Source organism: Protopterus annectens, chromosome 12.part0 (genome assembly GCF_019279795.1).
Source record: "Protopterus annectens isolate FY-2018-M chromosome 12.part0, PAN1.0, whole genome shotgun sequence".
Taxonomy (NCBI): Eukaryota; Metazoa; Chordata; order Ceratodontiformes; family Protopteridae; genus Protopterus; species Protopterus annectens.
In genome coordinates this window covers 398282307-398299246 of record NC_056746.1, presented here as the reverse complement: position 1 = coordinate 398299246, position 16940 = coordinate 398282307, and the positions used below count along the sequence as shown (strand labels likewise).

The 16940-nt window shown below is 40.8% G+C and overlaps 1 protein-coding gene across 1 annotated transcript in view; it reads right to left on the bottom strand.

Moving 5' to 3' along the window:
* Positions 1-16940, bottom strand: part of REXO5 (RNA exonuclease 5) — a 1525618-nt gene that overhangs the window by 1241967 nt on the left and 266711 nt on the right. The window lies entirely within an intron of this gene.

Genomic DNA, 16940 nt, shown 5'->3' with positions numbered 1-16940 from the left:
GCACTGGATGCGCAGACAGAAGACTAAGGGAAGCAGTCATACAGGCAGGCATGAAAGTGTCTTTTATCCCATTCTACATCCTCCCAGTCCATGACTATCTAAATGTTTCAGGACAGACCATCCTTGCAGTTTATTGACTGGTCACCGGGACACAGAACCACAGGACTGCCATGTCCTACTAGACTACATAATTATGCTGCAGAGTTAAGCAGAACTTTCCTTGTTAACCTAAAACCCATTCCCCTGATGAATGATCTGTGCACCTGCATCAACGCATGGGGCTTGTTAGTCCTTCCCCCAAACACTCAAGATATTTCTGCACATGTGCCCATTGAAGGCTTCTGTAAGTGGCCTGGCAAGGCCAAGGACAGACCCATCCCAGCCCACCCTCAGCTTGAAGCACTGCCTGCCATGCACTTACTCCTCTCATAGACGCCTAGAGTATAGTGGACTAGAGAAGGGCAAACCAATGTCAGACACTTGCTATCTTCCTCCTTTATCCCAGATCACTACTTTATCTTGGGTCATCTGATTCTTTGAAATGGTTTTATCCCTCTGCTTCAAAATGGACTAACAGTCTAATTTCACTTCTGTCTGTATGGCCTCGAGGACAGTATGCATTATTCCACCACTCACGGCCTTATAACAGTCCTGTGTACATACAGGACAGCAAACTCCTGTTGCTATGCACTGCAGCCTCTTACCTGCCTTTATCACTAGCCTATCACAATGTACTACCACTTACTATCATAGTCCAAACCATAATTCAGCTAAGTGACTACTGCTTTCCATATGCCTTTCCTTCCATGTTCTATTTAAGGTCTCCCAACCAAAAATGTATATTTCAATGCAGCAGATCATTTGAAGACCAGCTTCCTCATTTGTCATTTCCATGTCAATCTTTGTACCTTCATATAATCTTTTCTAAACTATAGTAACACCCAATATAAATATTTGAAAACACTGGATCTTGTTACATTCTACCGATAACTGATTCTTTTTCTCCTTAAAGGTTCCCTCTAAACCCCAATGTCTGCTTCTTGTCATACAGTCAGTTTTTAATGTACTCAGGGCATCCCTTATACCCTTTTATTTTTCTACATGCCTTCTGTGAGGTACACTGTTAAAGGCTTTCCATATAAAAGGTTGCCCTTGTTCACCACAGGAGGCACAAATTCAAAGACATAGAGCAAGTCATACTGATAAGATCTCACTATATGAGCTGTGCAAACAGCACTCAGTGAATAAGCATTCAAATGTCCACCAGTCTACTGTTTAGAATCTTTTCCATGTCCCTTCCAGAATGGAAATGCTACATACAGGCCTAGCCCGATCCTTACTCAATCTGCACCTGGATCTGAAAAAAATATAGCAGTTAGTAAGGCAGTCTGGATAAATGGCTCCTGTTATATTTTGGAGATAAAAATATTGAAAAACCTTCTAAAGTTGCAAAATGTGTCATAGGTTGCTACTAGGTTTGCAGACTCGGGGGAACACTAAGGAGCTTAGCTAAAATTTCCAGGGGCCCCCAAGCACTATCTGGTTAAGAGACTTGCTAAAGGTCACACAGCAGGCAAATGAGGGCTGAGAGAATCAAACTCTGTACCAAAGTTACAATATCTCACACTCTTAGCCCTCTGAGCCAACTGCCAGATTAAATATTAACGTTTGCTCACTCTAGATATTTTTCAATACTACTGCCTCAAAATGCCAAGATTCTAATTTCATGCCCATACTACCATTTTTCCATTTGGCTCTGAAGAAGAATTCAGCATCTGTTTTCAGAATGAAAGAAAACATTTAATCTCAATATGGAAAACAAAAATAATTATAATGATGATAATAATAATAATAATAATAATAATAATAATAATAATAATAATAATAAAGCTACAACACTGTAGTGCTAACATGTAGTAATGATTTGTCCGGATGCCCAAGTCTACAAACAGCTAATAAATGTCACCCACAAACCTGGGTTAAGTTCTTTAATTTCCATTTCTGTACTGTGCAAATTTAAGAAGGCATGTTAAACAGCCATGAGCTCCTTGGTTTCCTGTGCCTAACATGTCATAGCCACTTAGTCTTTTTCTAATTCATGGCCACAAGGGAACCAGTCTTTACCCCACCACAGAGTTGGTGCAAGGCAGAGAATCTAATCTTGGAGAAGATGCCATTCTAGCACTGGCATCACACACCGACACAATGTGCATTCCTACAGGCAGTTGAGAAGCTCAACCATATATCTATGGCATGTCTTTTGTAGTAGGAGGAAATTCCACAAAATTCTACAGCTTTAGAGAAGCAAACAGTAAGTGAAAGCTACAAGCTGACTATACTGCTAGATCTGCTCGGACGACTCGGACTTTGTTAACCCCCAAGCTTCAGGCACACTGAACTTGCCAAGCTCAGAAAATACAGCTTCTTGGGTCACATACAAGTACCTTCCTTTCTCATAATACCTGCACCTATCTCCTCCAATTTTAGGTTTCTGACCAATCTAAAACAAAAAAGATAGCAGGAAGAGGACAGTATATGCCCACTTTTGCCCAAACTGGGGTCACAGGCAGTCAACGGACCAAATCTAAGCAGGCCCAGTGTTATGGTAAGTACACAACAGTCATATATGCCTAGGAGATTCAGTCTTCATTAACTCATAGGTCAGAGACTTAAGCTAGCTCTCCTGGGCAACAAGAATGTGGAAATTTACAATCACCCCTGTAGATACAGCCATGGGTATCTGCCTGAAGAGAAGGCAAGCAGGGAGAACCTTAATGCAATGGTCTCTTAGAAAAGGGAAGCAATCTCAGGAAGAAGGACCCACAGTGAGTCAGATTAACCTAAGACTTTGTCTAACCCTATATAAGCATCAAGTTAATGGTCATCAGTAGACATTCAGGAAAAAGAACCCCAATAAAGGTCCAAAGTAAACAGTCATTGGCTGACCATTGCAGTAGTGGCAGACCTGCCATGACAGGTGATTTACTCTGGTAATGTACTCCGTTCCTTTTAAAAGAGATGGACCGACATGCAGATTTTCCATCTATGATGATTTAGCAAAGAAGAGACTGGCAAGGTATTTACAAGTGGGGCAAAATAGCACCCTCTGACTTAACCCACTCACGGACATGATGACTTACTAAAGAAGAGACTGATGAGGTTTGTACAAGTGGGGCAGAAGGGCAAAAAGGAGTCCCCCCCCCCAACCTGATCCACTCATGGGTTTGTGAGCCACAGCTACCACCTTAATAACTCTCTCATAAGAATTAAAAATAAAAATGGAGGTAAGACATGACCAAGGTAAACTTACAACTTCTGGAAGGATGAAACAAAAACTAAAATAAGGGAAGACTACCTGCATTCAGCGAGTCTAAAGCTCCCATACCCAACCACTTTGCTCTGGAGTGGTCCATTAAGGAATATCTCCAGGACACATCAGAAGGGGATACTCAATGACAAAGTCCACCATCAGCACAAGTACTACTTCTAAAGGTTCAAAAATAAGTGATCTATCAATTACTGGAACTGACAGGACAAATGAAAAGGGGAGTCAACAAAGATCCTGTTGAGAACTGTTAACATGCCTAGACCCTGCAACTCACAGGCAAACAAAAGGAGGAACTGTGGATGGTATCCCTAATAAAATTAAAGGGTGTACCGTTTGACACAGAATGATTCTGGTAAACACTCATAGTTGTAATCACCACAGGGTAACACAAGATGAGAGATGGCACTCTTGCTCTTCTGTGGTAGACATCATAAAACTACTAAATTGTGCAAAACATGCTTGGTGCCCCTTGCATCCTGAGTACGCTAAACTGCAGGACAGAGCCCACCAGAACAGCTAAAGTAATTACAGGTTACCTACTATAAAAGACCACTAGGGAATTTAAGTAGCATATTACCCATTACTCAACAACATCAAAAGTAACAATTAACCAAGGTTAGGGTCCTCTGAAGGACAAACTGGCAGGAAATTGTATGTTTGGACTGCATTCCACCCACATGAAAAGAGCTGAATACCTCCTATGACTGATTTTTCAGACTGAAAATAAGAACAGTCTCCTGCAGGTTTATAGCCTTGGAGAAAGAACTCTGGAGTCCACTGTCACTAAAAGAAGGAAGACAACATGCCTTAAGGCTCTAACAGCGGAGGAACACAAGGGCTCTGCCTGACTGTATGCGTCAACTTGCACTGAACAAGCAACTGATGTAGGAACTCCCAAAATCTGTTGGGTTAGCATCAAGGGTTCAACACCAGTTCAGATGAATGGATCCAAAACCTGCACTACGGCAACTGGACCAAACTCAACCAATGAAACAAGCCTACAGCAGGATTGCCAACACTGGGCATCCTGGGTGCAAGAAGCAGTCAAATAGTACAGGAGGAGCTACTCTACTCTGGAAGTCAAACAGTATCAGCACTGGCTGACCAATTAACTGCAGAACCAGTGGACACCTCTTGAAATGAAGCACAGGTACTGGCATTGTAGCACCAGTGAAGCAGAATCCAAAGGTTTGAAAAATGCCACTCAACCCATACAGGAAAAAAAAATGTTCTAAAATTTTTGTGCAACTCTCTCAAATAGATGGATCAAGAAAACCTGTTATGAAGCATTCACTCTACAAAAATAAAAGCTTACCATAACAATGGATCTGTATTGTCTTCTTCTGTCCATCTGAACCTGTGGGTTATTGGATCCAACTTGGATCCAAAACCGGCACCTTCAGAATCTTCAGTGATGGAGCTCTGACTGATCTACCCATAACTCCCTGCTCTCCCTCTCCTCAGATCAAGTTTGCCTCATTGTTGCCCCTAGAGCAATGGGCAAAGACAAAAACAATATATACAGGTAACAGGTAAAAGTCAGCAAGAGGGTCCTCTCGTGTATAGCTTTGATTGTAGTCCACACAGCCAGTCAGAAGCAGCAAACAAATGTGACAGTTTGGAAGGAGCATGGCAGGAGGAATGGTTGAGATGAACTGAACATTTAACATAGATTTATCATTCTGGTAAGTACATAACTTTCATATTCACTATTATGTTTTCATCCACAACAACCTGTGGGACACAATTACCAGCCAGTACCAATCCCAGGGTTGGGCTACAAGAGAACACTCTGCAAAACAGTGGAACCAGAGGAAGCTCTAAATCTAGAATGGATGACCAATTTGTAATGGAACACAAAGGTGCGAGTACTAGACCAAATAGCTGCCACACTTATGTCCTCAATAGAAGCCTGAGTGAAAAAGACAGCTGATGTAGCAACTGCTCTAGTGGAATGAGCCTTGGGCTTAAAAGGTAAAAAAATTCTTTCAGGGAGTATGCAAAGGAGATACAATCAGAAAAGTCATCTGGATAGGGTCACTTTAGATACAGGCTTGGCAAGATGTGTCTTAGAAAAGGAGACAAATAACAGATGAGATTTCCTGAAATGTTTGGGTCAATCCAAACAAAGTCTCAACTGTTGAATATCCAAACAATGCAGCAAGCATTCCCCCTCATTACTGAAATCTGGAAAGAAAACAGATAAATGAACGGGCCAATTCAAATTAGACTCAGAGGCTATCTAAGGCAGAAAGGAAGGGTTGGTCCTTAATAATATTTGTGGAAAACCAGATAAGGAGGAACTGCGGATAGTGCTTTACATTTAGACACCCTTTTTGCTGATGTAACAGCAACCAGAAAGAGAGTTTTCCAAGACAAAAGCTTTAAAGCCACTGTGGCTGCAGGTATAAAAGATCTGGTAAGAAAACACAGCTCTATAAGTAAACTTACCATAACAACAGAAGTTTGAATGATCACTGCTGCAGTAGCCTTAGCTATGTTGGTTATATCCTGCCAATGACATAGCCAGACAGCTTCCAAAGTTTCAGAGTACCTTCTACCCACTCAAACCATTAGGCGCTAGACCTAAGCTGCTTAAAAATCACAGGTTTGACTAATAAGCCCTTAAGAGCTTTCATGCCAACTGACAAGAGGAGAACTGAGCCTTAAAAGGACATAGCTAAGATTGCAAAAAAAATCTATCTATTATACATATATATATATATATATATATATATATATATATATATATATATAGAGAGAGAGAGAGAGAATCTACTATTACGCTACGTTTACTTACACATCTGTACTATGTTCATTACATTCATGACTGCTGCAGCAGACTAAGCTTTTGCTGCAGCAGACTAAGCTTTATGGGTAGAATACCTTTGCTTAGTACATTTGAGAGGTGGAAAGAGAACGGTCAAGAAGCTGCTGGAGAATGGCCCTAGCAAAGCCTAATCTCGATCTAGAGAAGGAATAAAGACTGCAGTGCTTTGTTAAAATATGTACAGACGACCAAATTGTTGCTTCTAGAATACTTCTAGAATCCATCCATTTACAAAAAGCCATAGATAAAGCTAAGACCCTGGTAGAGTTCACTTTGAAAATGCCTGGAATACTTTTGTTCTGGTAAGAACAACAAAAGGTAATAGCCTGGGACGACCATTTGGAAATGGTATGTTTTGACAAAGGTTTCCCTTCATACAATCACAAGAAATGAACAAGTGATCCACAGATCTGAAAGATTTTTTTTGTCAAGATAGCACCAGAGTTGTCTGTGGACATCCAAGGTATGGAGTATCCTTTCTCCTTCATTTTTTGGTTCAGAAAATAACATGGGAAGATGGATAGGTTGGCTTAAAGTGAACTTGGATACCACTTTAGGTATAAAAGAATGATTAGTTCTCAAAGAAACTCTCGCTGGAAAATGAAACCGGGATGACTCACCATAAGTGCTTACAACTCAGATACTCTTCTTGCAGATACCAAAGCAATCAGTAAAACACTTTTCCATGTTAAGAATCTCAAGTCAGCTAGATCAGCTGGTTCAAATAAAACAAGTGTTAGCTTCTCTAACACAAAATAAAGATCTCAAGGAGCAGCCATCCATTTAGGTGCAAAATGTTGGGTGAGGGATGCAATCAGCTGATCCAGATCACGCCAGTAATGCATTTCCATTCAACGTTAAAAGAAAAAAGCTAGGTAAAAACTGAGAGCTGTAGCTTTCTGTGCAGTTTGCCAGAGTTAAAAAAAAAAATATCTTCTTTGTTTTATTTATTTATTTTTTTACTATAATGTAAGGAAAGAGGGTCAGTGGCAGGGTGCAGAAATGGGATCAGACTGGCTCTTGCATTTCAGGATCCCCAGGTACCTGGATCATTTTATTTTTTTTTTAATTGCTCTTCCACTGAAGAGCTGCAGAAGGTGGGAGGGGCATGTATCTCTGTCTGACCACCTGGCTGGTGTGACACTACATGGAGCAGACTTTTTTTTTCTCCTCTATTAACTTGAAGAGCTGAAGAGGTAGAAAGGGTGGTAAAGCATACAGGAACATTCCTGTCCATTGAAAAGAAAAGAAAAGGCATCTACCTTCCAGGCTTCTTGCAAGGAGCCCCAGAGCAGAATTTTGCCAGTCAATTGTTCAGAGAGGATGAAAAGAGATCTGCTTGAGGAATTCCCCACAGATGAATCAAATCTTGGAAGACCCCCTGATTTAGTTTCCATTCATGAGGGTCTGCCTTTGCCTTGCTCAGTTTACCTGCCACACAGTTTTCCTCTGATGGGATGTAAGATGCCTGTAGTGTACATTGTACTGTGAAGCTATATCCCAAGCTAACATGGCTAGTCTGGAAAGGGGATAAAACCTGGTTTCCCCTTGCTTGCTGACGTACCACAGAACTGTGTTTTTGTCTGTAACAACTTGGAGGCAGAAGGGACCAAAGACGATTCAGCGAGTTAAGTGCCTTGATCACAGCAAGCATCTCCTTTATATTTATGTGCTTGTGTCTGTCCTTTATGTCCCAAACACCTTGCACTTTTATCCCTCCTCAATCTGCTCCCCAAGCAAAGTCCGAGGCTTCTGTGGTGACTGACTGCTTTAGAGTAGGGGAGGAGAGGGGGAGACCTGGATTTAGGAAGATTTGCCATCTCCACCAAGTGATTTCTAGCCTGACAACCCCAGAACTGGGATTTGAAAAGATAATGGGTGTTGGTGTTGAGACCAGAGAGACTTCCGATATCACTGTACCTTGTTCATGGGGAGTCTTGCCAAGGGCATTGTGAAAACCATAGATGCCATGAGACCCAAAATCCTGAGATATTCCCTCACAGTGACAGACGTCCGAGTGGAAACCCTAGAAATATATCTATGTATAGATCTATTTTTTCCTGTGGAAAAAAGCTCTTTGAATTGAGGTACCAAGAAGACATCCCAGGATTACAATCATAGGAGGAGGAACCAAAAAAAAAAAACTTTTGAATGTTCTCTTGGAATCACAGCTTGTGTACAAGATCTTTCACACAAGTCAAAGATTCCTGACACTTGACCCTGCAAAGATAAGCAAGTTGTCTAAATATGGAAAAATGTGGATAACCTGTAGCCTGCAATTAGCTATAACTAGAACTAGACACTTTGTGAATACTCCTGGTGCAGTGGATAGTCTGTGATCCATACACACAGAACCTTAAGAAACAGCTGAGGTCTGGATGAATAGGGATGTGATGAGCATCTTTTAATTCTAGCATTACCAGGAAACAAATGAGGAAGAAGGGGTAACAAAGGTTGTGAAATTACAGCATTTTGAACCTGGGCACGAACACAAATTGGTTTAGGAAAGAAAAATCCACAACTGGTCTTCAAACATTTTTTATTTATTTCTTACCTTCTTTCTTTGGCACTAAAACATTCTTGGATAAAAACCCTTTCCCACTCTGGGAAGGAGGAACTGATTCTATTATTTCCAGAGACAGCAAATGTTTAAGGACAGCAGGAAATAAAAGTCTGATCTGGTGGATAAGGAATTAACCCCTGGAAAGGGGTAATTTCCTCCCTCTGCCATCTGTAATTGTGATGAATGATCTTTTGAACCCATTTGTCTGAAAGTATCTGTTGCCAAAAAAAGTGGAGATTCAGACTTTTTATAAGGGAAATGGGATTGCCAGGATGGGAGGGGGATTGCAAATTCCCTTAAATAATCATTCTTACTTGCAGGACTGTCCTTGGATGGCGGGGGGGGGGGGTTTGTATTACTCTAACCAATTCTTCTTAAAGGTGTGATTAGCAGCATTTTCTTGAGATTGTTTATTTTGTTTCTTGCCAAAACCAGATGAGGGGTTAGAGAATCTCTTAAAAATCTGGAAAATGATGGCTGAAAAATAGTGAGAGACTCCCTGAACAAGCTTATCTATCTAATCACACTTTTTGATAGCCTTTGCAGCAGATGGACTAAAAACTAACTTTCTAGCTAGAGCAGAATTTAAAATCTCATTTTTCATTTCATCTGGAAGGTTCCAAGAACTCAGCCAGGCAAACCTCCTCAAACAGTACCAGTGCATGCATCAAGAGTCATAGCTGTGACCTGTAACATGGAAGAAATTAAACCATTTAAAGCAGGTTTTTCCTCACAATATCATTCTGCAGACAAAGCATCCCTCATACTTTCACAGTTAGTCAGAAGACTGTGAGCCTGACGGTACAAAGTTGCAGAAGCATACACTTTTATCCTACACTATGAATTATTTTCCCATCCTTGTCAGAAAGTGTAGGACTAAAATTATCAAAATGTTTAGCAGTAGGATTAACTAAAGCTATAGCTGCTGGGTCAGGTTTGAGATGAATATACAAAAACTTAAAAGACTGAGGAACTTTATAAATCTATCTTCTTTTCTAGGGGCAGCAGGCTGTATGTCAGGAAAGTTGCAGACAACAACGCACACATCTTCCAAAGCCAACAGCAATGGAAAATGGGTAAAGATTCTGGAAATTCCATGTGTAACAGCTCACAGTATTTACAGAGAGACTGAAAAACTTCAGTATTCTCCCACTGAAAATATTGGTACACTCTGGAAATAGACTCAGAAAAAGGGAAAATCTCACTGGAAGAATCGGATACTGTGCTCTCCTCAGAGTCTAAATCAGAAAACTGAGGAGAAAACCCAGCATTTGTCCACTGATCTTCAAAGTTCAGACTCAGATTCTTGAATCTCTTTTATATATATATATATATATATATATATATATATATATATATTATATATATATATATATATATATATATATATATATATATATATATATATAGATATATATATATATATATATATATATATATATATATATATATATAAAGGCATCCTTCTTTCACCAGTAACCACCGTATAAGAAGAGTCAACAGTTTGAATTAAACCCTGAGCAAAATCTGGTAAGCTACTCTTGTCTTGCGAAATTTGAGGAGAAGTAGAAACATGTTTAGTTTCCGTTTCTTTTTGACAAGTAGAACAGGGACACTGGTGGTGTTAATGGCAGCAGCAGTTTCCCCAGGATGGGCACAACAAGAGTGGCTTTCCCTTGCCCAATGAGGGGACTACAACAGCTGCAGAGGATGTGGCTAAGCCCCTGTCCAATATAGCTGTAGAGAATACCAGAGGGATCTAGGGTAAAAGATTAATTGCCTGAGGAACCAGCTTTGGCCACAGCAGTCACCCATCTGCAGCTGAGGCAATCTGCTAGCTTGCTGTGATGGCAAAGGATGTTTGCTTAACTTTTTTCTTTTTTGGCTGGAAGAAGGACCAATTGTGGGGCTGGTAGTTTGTTCCATGGTCAAGCTGAAAATATTGCCTCTTTCCCAGGGAAAATAAGTTGCATAAGCTGGTAAAAAATTAAAGTTGTTTAAAGCCACTTTTTCACACAAAATACATTAAAAAGCATTTTAATGCAGTTTGCCAGCTCCAAAAAGTAAAATAAACACACTTTCTTTACAGAAAAAATGGTTTTCAGTTACTTTATAAACATTTAAACTAACAGGAAATAAACGTGCTCTCATTTAACTCATGACAGTTCAATAAAACACAAACTCTAAATTAAAAATAACTTTCCAAAGCAAGAAAGTACATTTAAACAATTTTTTTAATGTGGAAGGCTTTTCCCCAAAAGGAATTCATCTACACAGCAAAGGAACAGCACATGCCAACTGTTGATCCTCGAAAGTCTGCAGTGGAATGCTCTCGTCAACAGCGGGAAAGCTCTGAAGGGCTTGACACTCAAACTTGTGATTTTGGACAGATCAGCTCTAAATACCTAATGGTTTGAGCTAGTGAAAGGTGTTCTTAAACTATGGAAGCTGGCTGGCTGTTATATCTTTGGCAGGATATAACCCCTATAGCTAAGGCTACTGCAAAAATGATCAATATGTTGAATACCTTGCAATAATGACAGATTCAGGTATCAAGGCGGGCTACTTGGAAAGGAAAGAATTGACATAATGAAAAGGTGCCTCTCAAAAAGACCTAAGAGAGCTTAAGGGCCACCACTGGTGTACTGTCTCTGCCATTGTGTATGCAACTGAACTTTAGTGCTACAGTAAAATGAGACTGGAGTGAAAAAGATCAGCCTAGAAATTCAGGATATCATCTAGGTTCCAAGCACCTGGAAGAGGCCCAAATGGAAAACTTCTTCCACTTACTGACATAACCTTTCTATTGGAAGACTTCTGGGAGGAAAGAAGGATGTGAATAAATCTCTCTCTCTCTCAAAGCCTGAAATCCATGGTTCTTAGTGGAATTTGTAGGATCCATGTGGTTAGTTTGGGAGAGTGAAAGTTTGGGACAAGTAGGCCAGACGGATGAAAAATCAGACCCAGAACAGGATCCTGAGCCCAGAGCAGGTGAAGGTGAAGCTGAAGGAAGGGAAATTAAACTTGCCAGGGCCAGAAATGGGCAATGAGGATGCCAGTTACTTTGCAACAGGCTGCCTTTTGAAGAAACGTGGATTATCAGCGGAGTCGGCAGATAGGTGTATAGTAGGCCCAAGGGACAAGTATGCCTCATCAACTGTCCATCTGACAGTATCAATGCATAGAAACTGCTGCATTTTGTGCTGGACAGAGAAGCAAACAGGTTGCAGCATGAGGTGACCCAGTGGTTAAAAATCCATGCTACTATCTCTGGATTCAGGGACCACTCACGTGGCTGAGGAAAGCATCTGTTTAGACTGTCCAACCAGGATACTGAACGTCTCCAGGATGTGCATTGAGATCAGAAACAATAAAGACTTCGCCCATTGCCAAACTCTCATGACCTCCTGACACAGGGAATACTATAAGAGTTCCTCCTTGTTTGTTCAAATAACCAAACCGCTGACATATTGTCAGTCTGAATGGCAATCACATCCTTGGGAAGAAGGTCCTGTAAGGCTGGAAACACTAGGAAGACCAGCCTCATCTCCAAGATGCTGTTGTGAAGACTGGCCTCAGCCTGGGACCAGGTGCCCTGAACAGTCTTCCTTTCTAAATGAACCCCGACCCCAGAAGGGAAGACTCTATGGTCATTGTAGCATTAACATGGGGAACAACAAATGTTGGACCTGCCATGACCAGTGGAGATTCCAAACACCTCTGAATGTGTTGATGACAGACATTTGCTAGAGGGACTGGAAAATTCATTGGATAAGGTCAGGTAAGACCGGTGAACTTCCACAGTCCACTGGAGTATCTACATGTGAAATCTTGTCAAAGGAACTAGACAAACAGAAGTGGCTGTATGTCCAAGAAGGCACAGAACAAAAGATGCAAAGTGGCTAGCAAAACTGAAAGATTTGAAAAGCATACAAAGAGCCTTTGCCTTGAGGAAGGTAGTTTGGCTGTCAGACTAACCATATCAAAATGGCAACCATTTGCAGTACCTGAACCTGTTCTAAGCTGGGTTTTTAGTAGTTCACTGTTAAGCTCAAGGACAAACACAGCTGGAGCAAGGAATCCCAAACTTTGATCAGGAAATGGCCTTGTGGAAGTGGTCATCATCCAAGGTAGGAAAAGATATGGATCCCCTACAGCCTAAGCCAGTCTACTACTACTGCCATGCATTCAGTCAACACCCAGTGAGTGGACTACTGCCATGCATTCAGTCAACACCCAGGGAGCTGTGGTGAGGCCAAAGGGCAGCACTGGAAACTGGTAATGACTGGCTCCTACTGAAAGCACAGAAACCTCCTGGAATGCCTTGCTATCTTTATGTGATGGTAAGTTCCTTGAGATCCACCAAGCACATTCAGTCATCCTTCCACAGAAAAGGTAGAATCAACTTCACTGTGAACATCTGGAACTTAGTTTGCTTGATAAATCAATTCAACTTGCTGAGATCCAAAATGGATCAAAGGTCCTAATTTTTTCTTTGGTAGTAAAATAAATCTTGAATAGACCCCAGATCCACACTGGTCAGGTGGGACTTCTTGGATGACTCAGTTGATAAGCTGCTTTAAGCTGTTTTTTGATTTTTGCTGCAGTTTCCCTTTGCTCACCAGGTGACACATCAGGAAGGGACTTTTGGGGGTTCTTTATATCTCTTTTTTCCCTCCTATCTGGTTTCTTACTGGGAGAGGGAGAAGAAAAAGCAGCAGCAGCTGAGAGTTGGAAAAGGTTTTCCATAAACATCTTAGCCTTCCTGTCATCCGGGGCTCTGGCACCAAATGTGGAGCAGGCCAGGCAGTTAACATCCAACACCCAAATAGTAGATGGACTTAACATGGGCATCCTGTGGATACAGTTTGCACAATGCACTTCTTAAAACCTAAAACGTTGTCCATAATACCAAAAAACAGTATGCACAGAACACTGAAATACTACAACAGTAAGCCACAATAATAGCAGCAGCTATAAACTACTTCTAAGATAGCACACTAAGACAGAGAACTTAAGAAAGTTATTTTATTTTTTTTTTTTAAGGAAAGAGCATGCCTAAATGCTAACACCTACCTAATATGCTAACAAAAACTACAACGAACACCTTGGATTACCTACAGAACACAGAGCCCAAAACACTGTCACCCATATGCACTACAGTGCAAGAATGGAAATTTTTCCATTCTGCACTTTTGGGAGATAGTATTTCCCCATTGTCGATATTCTGAACGTCGGCCATATGGGTGTCGGAGTTGTGAGCTGTCGGCATTCTGTATGGGACCCAGCACCTTATGCTAACCTGTCATACACATTACTAGGAAGAAAATTACACTAAGAAAATACAGAGGAGGCAAAAGTGATGAATAAGACAAGTATAAAGGGATACTTCTTAACAGAGCTCTCGGACCACAACTTGATGGTGATGATGATAAATGAGATTTGAGGAAAGACCGTTAGAGAAGGGAGTTACAGGTATCATTGGCAGAGTTTCAGGACTGAAGATTCTGAAGGTGCCGGCATTGGCTCAAAGGTAGATCTGATAATGCACAGGTTAAGATGGATGGAAAACACAACACTGGATCAATGGAAATTCTAAAATCATCAAGGGAAGTACTGAAGCACCCAAGGCAGGAAGAGGGAAAATGTCCCATGAGCCAAGACAGTAGTCAATGTGGAAAGAACATGAATTTCAAAGAAACTCTCCTCTGATAAAAAGGTGAAGAGGAGGAAGAAGACTCTTGCAAAGGAACCTGGATGTCTACAGTTGAGGAACAAGGCATGCTGCATATGTCCAAGTAAACTTAACATAACAACAGATGTTCAAATGTTGACTGCTGCAGTAGCCTTAGCAATACTGTTTATATCCTACTAAGGAAATATAAGCCGGGCATAAAGCTTCAGGGCACCTCCTATGTACCCAAACCATTAAGTCACCTCAAGTTGGGCTGACAAAAAAAAAGTCAGCTTTGGGTGCCAAATCCCTTACAGTTTTCATGCCAACATAGAGAGAGGGAGGTTAAAGCCCTGACAAGGACAATGCTAGGAATATAACAAAGTATCCAATCATAGCATAAACATACAAAAATAAGGAGGATGGAGGGAGCATCTACTATAGCAGTGATCATTTGAATATTTACTGTTATGGTATGTTTACTTACGTAACAGTACTATGTTCATCACTAGGATCACTCCTGCAGTAGCCTTAGTTAAATTGGCTGCCTGGAAAAGGAATCTCTGGAACCATAGCCCATAATGACTGGAGGAGAAAAGATGAGGGTCAAGGAGGCCCTGGAGAATGGTCTTAGCAAAGCTTGTTCTAGACCTGGAGAAGAAATCTACTTTATAGTGCTTTGTAAAAGAATGCACAGAGGACCAAGTTGCTGCTTCTAGAATACTTGTACCATCCAACCCCTTTCCAAAAAGTCATAAATGAAGCCAAGGCCCTGGTAGAACAAGTCTTGACCCTGTATGAAAATTTTTTTTGATAGGCACAACAAAAGGTAACAGCAGGTGACAACCATTTGGAAACAGTCTACTTTAACACAGGTCAGCTTTTCTTTTTATCCTCACAAGAAATAAACATCTGATTAGAGTTACTGAAAGATCTGGCACTGTCAAGATAGTACCAGAGTTGTCTGGTGACATCTAACATATGGAGCATCCCTTCCCCCTCATTTTTTAGGTTCTGGAAAGAAGACAGGGAGATGGATAGATTGGCTGAAGGTAAACTTGGAAACCCCTTTAGGCATAAACAGGAGTTTTAAGGAAACCCTATCACTGTGACAAATGAGACAAGGTTGACCCACCATAAGAGTCTGCAATTCAGACAATCTTGCAGAGGTCAGAGCAATTACTAATCATCAGCCTGTGAAGTACTTCAAAAAAAAAAAAAAAGAAAAGAAAAAGAAGCTATGTCCTTACCATAAGGCTTCATCTAGGTTGTCAATCTTCATTCATTCTTGACTGATGGGTTTGGTTTCAACCTCTCAGAACCGACTCGGCCGTTATACATAGCTTGTGCCAGCCAAAAACTCTCGAGCTAAGCCTCTACCCACAGTACCTCTCTTCCCTATTACCTCAGATCGAGTTTGTAGTGCAGTAAAGAAAATACAGAAACCCTGCCTAAGGTATAACCCTGTAACATCCCAGAACTAGATCCGAGCCTCCAGGAATCTTTTGGAGGGAATAGGAGGGTGGGATGTCAAGAATGAATGATGATCGACAATACAGATGGAACGTTATGGTAAGGACATAACTTCTTTATCTGATGTTGTCAATCATCATTCCTTCTTGACTGATGGGACAGAGTCCCTAGCTACTTTAGATCTTGGGTGACCCTAAGGAAGGATGTTCTTGAGCACCATAAAGCCAAACGATGCTCTTCCCCTGAAGACCATGTCAAATTTGTAATGAGTAATAAAAGAATGTGGACTAGCCCAAGTTGCAGCTGCAAATATGTCTTCCATAGAAGACTTGGAATGAAAGACCGCTGATGCAGAAACTGATCTGGTAGAATATGCCCCAACTGTAGTAGACAGTTTGAGATTATTTTGGTTGTAAATAAAGGTAACACACTCTCCAAGCCATTTTGATAAGTTGACCTTTGATACAGGTTTGCCCAGTCTAGATCCTGAAAAGTATAGAAATAATTGGTCTGATTTTCTAGAAGATTTAGTTCTGTTCAAATAAAAACGTAATTGTCTGGGACGTCCAACAAGTGTAAACAGTATTCACCTTTGTTGGCAAAACTTTTGAAGAAGACTGGCAAGTCTATGGACTGGCTGATAACAGATTCTGATACCACTTTGGGAAGAAAGGTCGGATTGGTTCTTAATGATACTCCTTTGTGAAAAATGATATAAGAATGTTTCACAAATAAAACTTATAACTCTGAAATTCTCCTAGCAGATGTGATAGCTACTGGGAAGAGGGTCTTTCAAGATAAAAATTTGAGGTCACAAGTAGCTGTTGGCTCAAAGGGCCACTGAACTAGACATCATAAAACTAAGGTAAAATCTCATGGTGCTACAGGATCTTTGAATGGGGGTTTTAAATGCAGAGCGCCTTTAAGAAAAATTTTGCATAAGGAATGAGACATTAAGGAATGATCATCAAAACCATTATGAAAATTTGAAACGGTGGCCAAATGAACCTTAACTGTGGATGCAGAGGCTCCCATTTCAAACAAGGTAGCTAAATATTCCAGGATCTTATCA